At 51.7% G+C, this 13477-nt stretch overlaps 1 long non-coding RNA gene across 2 annotated transcripts; it reads right to left on the bottom strand.

Annotated features, from left to right (window-relative positions):
- Positions 1-1224: 1224 nt before the first annotated feature.
- Positions 1225-6072, bottom strand: LOC131838667 (uncharacterized). Of its 2 annotated transcripts, XR_009356669.1 has the most exons (3): positions 5804-6054; positions 5595-5642; positions 1225-1544 (listed from the first exon to the last, which is right to left on the bottom strand). It is a non-coding gene; the product is annotated as an uncharacterized LOC131838667 (long non-coding RNA). The 2 variants fall into 2 exon arrangements; XR_009356668.1 differs by lacking the exon at positions 5595-5642 and having other exon boundaries at positions 5804-6072.
- Positions 6073-13477: the final 7405 nt, after the last annotated feature.

Below are 13477 nucleotides of genomic sequence, written 5' to 3'. Positions count from 1 at the left end.
GCCAGAGCCTGCAAGTCACATAGGCAGTGTTAGGGTAACCCCCAAGCCATGACTTGGGAAGATAAATTGGCCCCAGAAGGTACGGGGCTGGGTCTCTTCTCCCCTGACAGCTCCCTCTCTGTGTTTTTTCTGGCACAAGAAACATTCTGTCTTCTTGTATAAATAGGGGAAATTTATGAGACTTTTCCCCCTTCTCCTCCCTGGTGGGCTCCTCAGAAGGGGCCTAGGGGGGAGGAGGGAGATACAAATGTGGAAAGACTTGAAGGAGTCTGGGATCTTGGCTCTGGCCCCTGCTCTCCTCTCCCTCTGCATGTTTGACCATCTGGGTGAGGAGGCGGCAGGAGAAAAGGTACAGGCCCAGGGAGGCGGCTCTTGGAGGCAGATATCCAACGGGAGGGGCACGGAGGACATTAGGGAAACATGGCTTAGGTATCCTGAAGCATTATCAGATGAGAGAGAGGGCCCCTGCCTGGTTTCTGTCCCTGCTGCGTGTTGAGGCAGCTGATACAGTGGGAAGATAATTCATCTTGGATTCAGAAAATTACAGAAGAACTAAGTAGGCACCTTAAGCAAGTCATTTCCTCTCTCTGAGCCTCATCTCTAATAAAAGGGGGGAAGGATTACACTTATCAGGGGGTTAAAGCTGGTATTAGTGATATGGCCCTTTTTTCAAATACAATCTAAAGCAACAACCTGCCTCTAACATGGATGTCCAGTGAGTTTCTTGGGTCGAAGGGAGGGTGGGGATGAGAGATGCCCAGGGCCCTGTGAGAACTATGACGGGGTTTGGCCAAGCGTGAGAGGATCTCCAAAATCTCCTTCTTCTACTTCTGCAGGAGCAGACTTGGCTCATAATAGAGAGCTCAGGCTCTGCACACTCCAGGGTTGGGACCACAGTTTGACTGCTCTCTGCGTGTCCACAGGCACATCACATAACCCCTTCGGGCCTCAGTTTCCTCTTTTTTTTTTTTTTAGTTTCCTCTTTTGTAAATTAGAATAATAGTGATCCCTATCTCAGACGGCTATCATGCCGATCATCTGAACCAACATGCCTAATATCTGGCAATCATTAATGTCGCTATTAGAACCAGTCTATGGTCCTATGTGATCCTGTGGGGGGGGCGGGGACAAGGGGAGATCAGGAACTGACAAAGCTGGTGTAGGAAAGTACATTAGGAAGGACGAAGGCAACATTATCAGAACAAAGGCCCCCAAACACAGTCGCACAGAGAAACCAAGTTTATTTCTCATATAACAGTCAAGATGGAGTAGTTCCTGACCGTGGGCCGCTCTGCTCCACCTTGTCAATCAGAGACGTGGCTTCCTTCCGTATCGTTGCTCAGCTCTCTCCCAGGGATTCCTCCTCTGCTGGCTGCGTGGTCAAAGCGCTGTCTCAGGTGAACTTGGTCCAGCTCATGGAAAGAGGAGCTTACCCAGTGTCTTCAGGCTCTCAAGACATTACTTGGCTCTCATTCCCCTGTGGCTACATCTGGAAGCCAGGGCAGCTGGGAAATGGGGTGTCCAGATGGGAGGCTCTCATTCAACTAGGAGAGAAGGGATTTTGTTGAACCACTGACAGTCCTAACCCAGGGCTCAGACCCACACCTGTGCCACCCTTTCCCTTTTCCCTCTCAAAGGAGGGGAAATAGAGACCAAGGTCCAGAAAGCAATGGGATCCCCATGAGGTCTGTGTGATCCCCAGTGGCCATCCTTCCATGAGTAGCAGTCACAGGACAGTGACTTGGAGGCCTTGCTCAGGAGAGGATACCCTCCTGTCCATCTTCTTCACAAAGATGTGAGATGAGCTTCTGCCCCCACTGCCCACCCGCTCCTTTCACATGGTCTTGGTCCACTCTCCACCGCCTGTTCTCCGTCACTACGTGTGACTGCAAATGTGGGGGTGCAGTAGGAATGGAAGGCAAGACCTGGGCCAGGAGGCCATGCTGTGCAGGCAGCTCAGGCACATCCAGCTACTAAAGGCGTGACCTGAAATGGGGAAGCTATCTGAGCTGCAACTGACTCTTTTAGAAATAGGAATGAGAAGCTTACTTGTCAGGGTTGTTGAGAGCATCACACAGGATACACCTGTCTATAATGTCTGTACCGGGCACAGAGGAGGCCTTCAAGACATGGTGATTTTATTTGGCTCCAGCAGAGCAGACCTGGCCCTGTAGCCAGGCCTCACCCACCATTTGCATGGCCTCTCCTCCCTCCCCTGCCTGACCAGTATACCACTCCCTCCCTCTTCTTTACCTCCCAGCCTCACCCCCTTCCCACCTGAATCTTGGTCTATGCTTTCCACCTCCAGCAAGTCTTGCCTGATGAAAACATTCCCACTCAGCCCCTTCCCAACGCGGGCCCTCACTCCCCACCACCCTCTGCTGACTGCTCCACCATCCTGGCTTCCACCTTTCCACCACTTTCCATGTGTCCTGCCTCTACCTCCAGGTCACTCCCCACCCCCCCAAACTTCAGGAAATGTGTAGCAATGTTAGGGGGTTCAGACTGCTCATCGGGCAGATCAGAGTTCAGATTCCAACTTTGCCAATTTCTGACTTTATGACTTCAGCAAAGTCACATCTCTTTGGGTCCCTCTGGAGGGGTTTGGATATGTGGGGGCTGGTACATAGCTCTCGGGGATTTAGGAAATGTCAGTCTCCTCTGCTATCCATCACATCCCCCAGCCCACACTCCAGGGACTGACTCTCTGCCAAAGGGAGGTATTAGACCAAGAAAGTAATTCCCCCACCAAGTCTTTCTCAGGGTTTGGGGCAGGGGAGGGTAGAAGGGACTTCCCCTTGAAATCTGTGGGCACTGAACAGAACCGCCAACCCAAGAGCCACAGCAGAGGCCAAGAAAGAACTCAGGCACCCCAGCCCCCACGGTCTCACTACTCTCACCACATACACAAGCCCCCCCAGGGCCCCTACTCTCCTACCCTCACCACATACACCCCAGTTGTTAGACACATTCAGGGATGGGGGTGAGTGGGTTGATCTGATCAGGGTCTTAGAGAATCCATGGAGCTCTTAACCTCTAAGAGGTTCCATGCTTCTATCTCCAACTTTCCCGGATCAGAAAAGCAACATCAATAACAAATGCTTTTACTGTTCTTCCCGCTCCACTGACATCGTTCTAGACACTTCACACACACACACTCAGTCTGTACAACAGCCTACGGGCTGGGACCATTAATTCCGTTTTGCAGATGAGGAAACTGTCCTCTGGAGAGGTGAAGTAACTTGCCTAAGGTTATACAGCTAGCCTAAGGCAGGGCTGAGATTCAAAACCAGACAGTGGGATTCCAGAAACCATGTTCTTAACGGCTCTGCTGGAATAAGGGAATTCACTTGTAGTTTCTATGTGCCAAGTACTGTGGAAAACATAACACCTGTATCTCATTTAATCCCAAACAACGCCCTGAGATGGCTACTGTAAATATTATTCTCATTTTACAGATCAAGAAATTTAAGACAGAAAAAAGTTTTAGTCAACTCACCTAAAGTCCCACAGCTAGATAGCTTCAGATCCCATACCTGTATTGCCTCACATCTCTCACCCTCGCCTCCAGCTCCTCCTTCTCTAGATAGGTTTTAGCACCTTCCTTCACAAATCTGCTTTACCCCCACAACCCACAACCACTCCCATTCACTTCTGTCCCTTTCCCTTCCCACCTCCCCCTGCTATGCGCCCCACAGTCCCTGCCTCTCCCCCACTAAGACCTACAAACCTTTCCGTCCCTCTCCCTCAGCTCTCCTCAGTTCCTCTGCCCTCTCCCACAGTTCCCACTGAATCAGATAAATTTCACCAGAAAAAAAAAAAAAAAAGATCATCGGACATTCCCCAATCAGACCCCCACTGCGCCTGGATGTGGAGCCCCCAGAGGAGGCACGTCAGCGGCTCTATTGGAGGGTCAGAAATAAAACCCTCATTCTCCTCCCCTGCCCCCACTTCCCATCACTCATCTGGGAATCCAGGGCGAAGAAGGGAGCTAAAGTGCAGAGCGTTCATTTAATATTAACAAATTGAAATGAATTCTTTTAATGCCAATTAACTTGGAGCGGCCCCTTATTAATAGTAATTTAGATTCCTACTTGGGAGAAGCGGGAAGGGGGCTGGGCCAAATGTGCCCAGAATGTCAATGTGACAACGGAGCTGGAGAACTCAGAGGGGAGGGGCAGCCGCAGTTGGACTTCTGCTGAGTTGGGTTCTGTTTCCCTCAGAGAAATGGACAAAATCACAGGAGGTGGATCTTTGGAAAGAGATTAATCTGGAATTTCGATTTTTGTGCTTGCAATGATTCTGAAGAGGCTAAACCGTTATCACACAATTTTGGTAGTTTACTTCACAGTTTTGTTGAAAAAAAAAAAAAAAAAGAATTTCCTCAGAGCTGAGATTTACCCCCAAACTATCCTAAGCCTGACCTCACTGACCAGAGTGTGATGGAACCCCCAGGCGAGCTTCTTTGTGTTCAGTCCAGTCAGAACCGAGATCAAAATGGGGTACCCTAATCCCTGCCACCTCCACCTTAATTAAAGGTAAAAGGGAGGACTAAACATTGCGTTTCTTCTGGGAATCTTCTTCCAGAAAGTAAAAAATACCAACAGACTTATCCTGAGCTAGCAGCTTATATTTAGGAGAGAAAAAAAATTCTGCTTGTACTTCCTTAGAATTTAGGGAAAAGATGAGAAAGAAAAATCCAACTTTGTATACAAAGAGTTGCTCAGAATAAAACCAACGAGAAAGAGCTCAGTCCCAGACTAAAAGTCAAACATATATTCTGCTTGCCCTGATTTTGCTGGGTGGTCCTACTAAAGGTGCCCAGAACTAGAACCCTGAAGGCTTTGACCCAAGCAGATCATTTCTTCTTCCTGGGTGTCCCTCCTTGGCTAGGAGGGTGAGTTGAATTTGAAGCTGGGAATTGTAGACCTTGGGGGTGAGAGTCCTGAGATGGAGGAAAAAGGAGTGCAAAGGGGGCTGGGGAAGGGTTAAGAAAATATATAAGACTGTGAAGTTTGTAAAATAAAAACTTTAAAAATAGTTTAACAGATAAAAGATCAAATTTAAAGAACAAGTTAGGGTTTAAAAGGAGGTAAGATACAACAAAATTAAGAGTTTAAAATAAACAGAAATGAGGATAAGGCATAAAAAAAAAGTGTGTACACTACAATAAAGTGCTGGTTCTAACTCCAAAAAAAAAAAAAAAAAAAAAAAAAAAGAGAGAGAGAGAGACCTTGTTCACACCCCCCATAGAGTTTCCCAAATAATAAATTCATTTACCAAACAAAAAGAGAATACAAACTTAACAGTTTCACACGGAGGGGGGAAAAATGGAGAGAGTCAATAACGGCTAAAAAATGAATGACGAAGGAAAAAAAGAAAGAAAGAAAATTGAAATCTGCTAACTGATTATTTGTAAAAACTGAAATTGGAAGATGGAATGGAGAAAGGTGGGAAACTGACATCTTTAGAGAAGTGAAACTTGCAAAAACAGAAGGTGTAACTCATTCCCAAAGAAAAGTTAACTCTCCATAAGTAGAATGCTTCTCCCCAGAAGAAGAAAATATAAAACGGATCTAAAAAGTACCACTCACCCTTCCTCCAGAAAAGTGTATTAATCTTAATTTAATCTTCCCCCAAATCTGAAATAGATTATACAAAAAATAAAAGGATTGCTTCCTTTCAACTAAGAGAAAAACAAAACCGGATTTAAATTGCCTAATGGGGCAGGAAGAGGGACGTTGCTTGCAGGTGCCAGATAGGATGGGGGAGGGGATGTTTCAGGGGAGGAAGACCCGCTTACCTTTTTCTGGAGCAGTGGCCGCTAGACCGAGGTGGGCGCGGGACACAGTGAGTGTCTGCGTGCGTGTTAGGTGAAAAGAGAAAGAGGGAATCCGGGTGCCCCTGTACGAAAGAGGAGAGTAGAAGGACTGAGGGTACCCACCTCCCCACCTCCGCGCATCTCCCTCCCTCCTGTACCCAGGCCTAGAGAGCTACTGAAAGTTACAAATTGCTTCCATTATTAGCTCATCCCGGGCGTCCTGGTCATTGGCCAACCCTGGACCACGTGGTCCCTCGTACCAATCGATCGAATTTCTAGTTGCAATTCTCTGTCTGTCCCTTGGCTCTGGGCAGGAAAGGGGGGGGACCGGTGGCGCGGGGGTTGGGGAGGGGCTAAAGAGGGGGATCTCTTCGCCCCCTCACCCTCCTTTTCCTCCCTTGTCCCGGGCCTGAGTGGCCGCCCCAGAAGGGGTTGAGAGAATGTTGTTGGCTGGGACACACCCAGGAGGGCACAAACTGGAGGAAGCTGACAAACACTGCCATGGACCTAGGGCCCTCTCCTCCCAGTTGCCCCCGGCCGGGTCGGCCAGGCTGGCCACACCCTCTTAGAACGCCCGCCGAGTCCCGGCGGTCCCGGGGCTAGCAGCCCTGCCCCCTTGTGCCGGGCGCTTGAATGTCCTCTTTACGGATCACAGCTTCGGCCCACACTTTGAGGAAGGTGCTTCCCTGGGGCTCGCTCTGGATCAGGCGCCTGCGCCCTCAGGGGCACCATTCTCACGCCACTGCGGAGTTTGCGCCCCTCCTGAGACAGTTTGAGGGTGAACAAACTTTTGAATGGATAAAAATCAAGAGGAGTCGGTCTGGAGCAGGAGCAGGTGAGCTGGGCTCAGGAGGGGTACGTGCCCTTCAGCCTGAGGACAATCTGTCTCTCCCTCTCTCAGTCTCTGTGTGTGTGTGTGTGTGTGTCTCTCTCCTCCTGACTCCATCCCCCTTCCCCTGCAGGCTGATACTAATCTGCCCTCCCTCGGAGGAATTGGGGCTGGGTCAGGACGTCTGTCAGTTAAGTGGGTCCCAGGAGCTTTCCTTCGCTGAATTTGGGGACTAAGGTGGCAGCTGGCAGAGATGGAAGGATTGCTTCTGAAACTGGGGAGGGCGGGAGAAATTGGGGACCTAGAGACCCAAAGAGTCTGGGTGTGATATCTGCTTTCTCCAAACGCAACTTGCGGGAACTTCAGGAAAGTTTTTTGAAGGAAGATGGAGAAGGGGGCAGAGTTGGGGTTTTGAGATTTAACATAGGGGGGAGGAGCGCTTCGCTTCCTACACTGAAGGAAGGATGTATTTGCTTGTTTCCCCAATCGGGGTGGATTATCAATGCCCCGGACCTGCTCTCCCAGCAAACTTTTAGAGACGCTTGGAGATCCCCATAGGGGTCTCCGCAGAAGGGGAGAGAAGTACCAGCCGAAAATAGCAGTTTCCCACTCTCCCACGGAGGTGGTGGGGGGCGGGGTTATCAGTCCTGAGCCCCAGCTGTGGACAACCTCAGCCCCAGCTGCGCCGGGACCATTGGCTGATTTTAAGTTAGGATGACACGAGAGAGGAAACAATTCCCAAATTTCTTCCTCTTTTCCTTAGAAACCCATTTTGATGCAGAGATCCAACTCCCTAAGATGCAAAGGAGTGCCCCTCACCACCCCCCATCATAATCTTCCTCCTTTATCCAGCGCTCAAGGGAGAGCAAGGAAAAGAGCCCCTTACTCGACTGGGGGCTGAGATTGCCCCCATCCACACAAGGGAAGTCCCCGGAGAAAGAGATGGTTCTTTTAAAAGGAGTCAAAAGCAGAGGGTGGTTTCAGAGAGCACAGCTGAACTTGGGCATTCTCTGGTTGAGAGTGGGGGAGTAGGCAGGCCCCTGGTGGGGTGCAAGATGGTCTGAGAAAGCAGGTGAAGGCAGAGGCCGTAGTGGGTGCACCAGCAGAGCCTGAGGAACTCTCGAGCCCTTGTGCCGGGAATGGGAGGCCCAGCTTGGGCTGGCAGGTCCCCGCAGCATCTGAGGTTTGTGGGTCCTTCCCTGCACAGCCGGGCAGGCAGCAGCTGGCAAATTTGGACCAGTTCTTGGAGAGGGTCGGAAGGGGTTGTGTATCCCAGGAGGGACCACTCTCATCGGAGTGCATGGTGTCCCTGGCCAGTGCCCAGCCCACACCTCCAGAGGCTGCTTGGCCCTGCTCCATGGGGAGCTCAAACCTGCCCAGGCCTTTGTTTTCGAAGTGGGCGCCTGAGGTTTTTCTGCTGGTAATGCAGTGGCTGTCCAGCACCTGCTCCTCCTGGAGCCCCCGGAATTGGGCCTGCCCCCCTAACAGGTTTAAGAGGGCTCAGCCCGCACTGCCTAAAGACCTGATCTCCAGAGTGTGGGCCTTGAGAAGTCCAGGGGCAGACAGGAAAGGGATTGATACCCCCAAACTAAGCCCTTTTCTTTCCTTCCATTCTGTGGACCTACCAACCTCTCCAGCCCAGAGGAGTGGGGTGGAAGAAAGGTCTCATCCTGCCGCAATTCCAGAACTGACCCGGGAGCCGACTGGGGCTTCTCTTTGGCAGCTGCCCAGGCTCTGGGTACACTAAAGAGAAGGTGCCTGGTTCCAGGCTTCGCCCCCCTCTTGATGAATCCAGTCCTTTCGCCCCTATCTCCCCAACACTCCCCCCGCCAAGATCTGTGGGGTTCTGTCTTTTACTCCGTCCTTTCTCTCTTCCTCTTCCTCTTTTTCATCAGGATTGACAGAGAGACAACAATTTGCTAAGTCTTGTCTAAGCCTATACTGGGGAGCTGCAGACTCAGCCCTGACTTCTCAAATAGGGGGAACCGCCCCATTCCCAGACCCTTGAATTCTGCCCCCAAGTTGAGGGAAGTTGACAAAGAATGGCGTGAAGGATGGCTGGCCTGCAGTCCCAACCCGGGGAGGGTGCAGTTTTTAGCTATTTGCCTGTTGCAGAGAGAGGATTTAGAAACAAAGGAAGGGGGGGTGGGAATGGTGGAGGAAACAGCACAAAGACCTGGAAAATTTGTGAACAACAAAGATAAAAGACTGGTGGGGGAAGAAAGGATTTGAAAAAGCCCCAGTACTGGGGACAGAAGAAGGGCCTCCACAAGGGTGGGTGGGACAGAGGTGAACATGAAGAAATTCTGGTAAAGAACGGAATGATAAAGCAAAACTTGTTTGTTTTGGGCGGGAGGAGGCAGAAGGGAAGGAAGGAGAAAACAAAGGAATGAAAGAGGGAGCTCAAAGTAAAGGAAGCAGGAAGGAAAAAAGTACAAGAGAAAAGAAACGGAAGGAATAGACAGGAAAGGAGGACGGGAGGTGAAGGGAGGGAAGAAGACAGAAACAAAGCAGGGTAGGTTGGGGGCACGGGCAGAAAGAAAGCCAAGAAAGGGAAAAGTGAGAATTAGAGAGACAGAGGAAAGAAAGGAGAGCAGGAAATCGGAAACCAGGTTAACAGAAAGGGGATCCCAGTTAGGAGGAGGGGGAAGGAGGTGGGAAAGAGGCCTGCTCTAGTTGCTGTGGCTGAGCTGGGGTCTCCTGGTGCCCCACCGGCACCCCCCCCCAGGCTACATTGGCCTTGACCTCCCCCACTGGACCTCCCCCACTGGCTGCCCTGGCCCAGGGGAGGGAGGTGGAGGTTCTCACCAGCCCTCTGCAACCAGCTTCTCTGAGAAGCAGCTGCCTGAGCTGGAGAAGGGCTTCCTTCTGCAGCCTTACCTACCTCCAGCCCAGCCCACTGGGCCTTGAGGCTCAACGGGTCCACATCCACTTCCAAAACCAGAACATGAAGCCAAAAAGGTGGTTTAGAGAGGGATGGCTGGCCAAATCGCCATGGCTGTCTCCTCACCCACAGCCCCCAGCGCCTCCACCCTGACCTTGCGGCAGAGGCTGTCTGCAGGCGGGCTGGGCTGCCTGGTTCTGCCATGCTCTGGCTGTGACCTTGGGCCTCAGTTTGATCAGAGGTCAAATGAGTCCTTTGTGCTGGAGGTTCTTCTGTAATTGTGGTTACAATGCCTGTCTGTTTGTGCAGGTGAGAGAGGGGTAAAGAGAAGGCCTGCCCCCCTCCCCCCACCCTCACCACCCCAGGAAAGGTATCTTCATTTTCTTCATTGGTGAGAAGAAAATTCCTCCTTGGCCAGCCTGACCTCCATCCATGCCCCAAAGAACGTCCTTCCAGGGCAGAGGCTTTCTCTCCACCAGAAAGGGCGTGAGGTTTTCCAGGGCTGAAGGGGCCAGAGAAGGAAGTCATTCTTGAAAGAGAATGAACACATTTCCTACTAGGGCGCGTGGACTCTAGGTCTGCAGGTCACTGCACTGAACTCATGCACACATAGATGTTAATTGGCAAAAGGGTTTTAGATTCAGCTGCAGAGGAATGAAGGGTGGGGTGGGGGCGTGGGTGTGTGTTTCTGGAGCCTGTTGGGCCTGCGCTCCCGGGCCCTGTTCACGCGTTTCCCTGGACAGCTGCCCCGTTTGATTCAGGGGGTGTTGCTTCTTTTCTTTTCCTTTTCCTTTCCTATTTTTTTTTTCCCTTTTCTTTTTTTAAGAGGGTTTCTTAAAGCCAGTTAGGTACCTCCTTTGTTTCCCAGCAGTGCAAAGGGGAAAGTCACTGAGATGAGCCTGATCTCCAAGGGCAGTCCAAGCCTTGGGGATGGGCTGGGGGACCTCAAACAACCAGCTGCCACTGGGTTCCCAGTAGGCCTTGCACTTCTTCTCAAGACCCTGGGTCCAACACTTCCCCGCTCTGCTCTTCTAGCTGCCCCTGCCTCAAGCTGCTTCTTCCCTTCATCTATCTTTCTTTCTCCCTCTCTCTTGCTCCCTTTCTTCCTTCCTGTTCTTTCTGTTCTCTCTTTCCCTCATCACTGAGCCCAAGTTGGGGCTTTGAGAATCAGGCTTTGCTCTGAGACCTTCAGGCATGCTACCAGGAGGCCTGTCCTCGGGAGGACACGGATGCAAATATGGGGATGGGAAGATGAGGGTCAAAACAGGGAGTCAGTTTGGCTGATCAGGGGCGGGATGAATCCGCTGGTTTTCGCTAGCAGTCCTGATTATCCTGCATCCCTGCCGCTCATCCCAGAGAATCTTTTCCCACCTCATCCACCTGCTGGCCTGCCCCTGGCCACAGGGCTGGAGTTCCTGGTGCCAAGGCCATTCTTTCCCAGGATGAGGGAGGGCTTATAGGAGCTCCCCTTGCCTCAGCGGGTAGGGGTGCCAGGGAGGGGCTGTGGGGAGGTCAGGGACTCCAGGTCAAAGCCTCAAACTAGGAAAGAAGCAAGGCCTATCTCCGGATGCATTTCGGGGTCCTCTCTCCCTCGGGTGGAGAGGTTGGTTGCCTCTTGGCTCTTGGCTGTCTCTCCAAGGAAGACACATGATCAGCCAGGCCCCCAGCCTGCCACATCTGCTCGGCAAAGAAGGGAGACCTCTCCTTCCAGGCCTGGTGAAAAGGATGCAGACTCTGTACCCCAAGCAGCTTCCTTGCCTCAACCGGCCCCTCAGGGAAGGAGGGAACCTACTTGACTTTGCAGGATCCCGAATCTCAGCCAGCAGAGCTGTGACAGCTGCAGCCACATTCTGGAGCCTGACACTGGAGGAAGCTTCTGCCACTCGGCTCTCCTTGCCGCCTCCTTGCAGCCTTGGCCCCTGCTCCTTCCGCTGTGTTGCAGCTTTCTCCCTCATTCCCGGGGTGGGAGGGATGACAGGGAAGTTAAGATGTTCCTCCCCTTCCCCCTAGTCTTTCCCCATGCCCCACCAAGCCTCAAAGCTACTGATCATAATCAACCACTGCTCCCAGCCCTGCTCAGAAGGGACTCGCAGTGAATTCAGATTCTCTTCTGGGTGGGAGGAAGAACGAATGCTCCTTCCTCAGTCCTCCCTGGCTCATTGATCCATTCAGAAGGCCACTGGGGGGGTCAAAGTTGAGACCGGATTGCTTCAATTGGTATAAAATTAGCATTTTTAAAAATCATACCGAAGGCCCAGATTTCTCACATGGAGGAATGGGAGGTCTCGGGGTGCCGGGCTGGCTCAGTCCGTAGAGTATGTGACTTTTGATCTCAGGGTCATGAGTTCAAGCCCACATTAGACCTAGAACTTAATTAAAAAAAAAAGAAAGGAATAGGAAGTCTTTACCCAGACCCACACCTCCTCTCTGGCCTTTCAAACCAGCGATGATATAAAGGCTCATTGAGGTGAAAGCATGAAAGGAGAATGAGCAGTTGGCCCCATCTACTAGCTTCAGCGGTTCATTCCGCTAATATTTATTTAGAGCGTACTGCGTGTGAACCATCATCTGTACCTCAGTTTGTCATGGACCGTCAAGAGCAATTCCTGCCCCTATGAGGCTTCAGTGTGTGTGGACAGATATACAAATAAATCAATGGAAAAGAAATTCTGGGTTCAGCTGATTTCGACCGCAGCCCTCCAGGTGCCTGGTCTCAGAGCCACCAGCTCTGAGGGAGCCCCCAGCACCCCCGCCCCAGCAACCCACACCCACTTGGTTGAAAAACAGGACGGCCCTGGGTCTCGTTTGTTTCCCGCACTGGAAGAATATAAAATGGGGCAAGAAACATGCACTGGGATTGGCAGACCTGAAATAAAGGGTTTGGGATGTCAGCGAAGGGACCTTCCAAGGGTCCCTTTCCACCCTTGGGACACGCCCTGTCGCCTCGCCGGGTGACTGGTTTCTCTGGGGTTGCCGAAGCAGGCTTGGGGTTTGCCTTAGTGTAATCACATGCCTGAAGGTGACAGTGAGGGTGTGCATAAGCAAGTAGGCTGAAGGGGGGGTGTTCAAGTGTTCCCCTACGGGACTTGGCACTGGAGCAGGTGTGCGTGCGCACACACGCTGGGGGGCCGGCTGCACACAGATCTGAACATAGCTCTTCATACATGACCCTCTATGTTTGCAAGTGTGTGTGTACCCTCTGAATTATTATAAAATTACCCTGACCCTTACAGAAAATCCATACCAGCCTCGGCCTTTCTCCCCCGACCTCTCGACCTCTGGGGTGCCTGAGGAAAGAGCTGACCCGGTCACTGCCTCCCCCAGTCAATGAGTCTCTCTCCATTAGCATAAAACATGAATCTGCTGGCAGCTTGACAAATTATAACTAGCAGCCAGAGTTTTGCCAACTGGCTGGCTTGGGCGCTGTCTATTTATCATTGAAAATGGTAAATCATAAGAATCCAGATGACTTAATTATTCAAATCCACCCAGGACCCAGAGAAGCTGCAGTCCCGTCAGTCTCCGCCCTGGGCTTAGGGAAAGGGCAAGAGGACGGTGCTGGAAGCTTGGGTGGGGGCTGGGAGACGCAGGGTCCACGGCCACCCGTCTCCTCTGTCGGGCAAGCCCACGTTTCTCTGCAGCACACCCCCCCCCCCCGCCTGCCTGCTACTGTCCCCAGAAGAAACCAAACCGATTGTTTTGGCTACTGACCCTCCCAAGGCGCCCCCTTCCCTGCCTCCTGCTGCCTGCCACCCATGCCCTCGCTTACGCAGAGGAGGTTCTCTGCCTCTCTTTGTGTGGGTCTCTGCTACCTTGCTTTCTCTTTCTCTTTCAGTGCCTTCATTCTCTTTCTCCTCTTTCTCACATTCTTCCCTCCCACCTCTCTTTCTCTCTCCCCTCCTACAGATGGATCCCGACCTCCCCCAATCCATAACTTCTCAGA

The sequence above is a fragment of the Mustela lutreola genome, chromosome 8 (genome assembly GCF_030435805.1).
Source record: "Mustela lutreola isolate mMusLut2 chromosome 8, mMusLut2.pri, whole genome shotgun sequence".
NCBI classification, from domain to species: domain Eukaryota; kingdom Metazoa; phylum Chordata; class Mammalia; order Carnivora; family Mustelidae; genus Mustela; species Mustela lutreola.
Note: the sequence above shows the minus strand (reverse complement) of the source record. Positions and strands in the feature narration are given on the sequence as shown.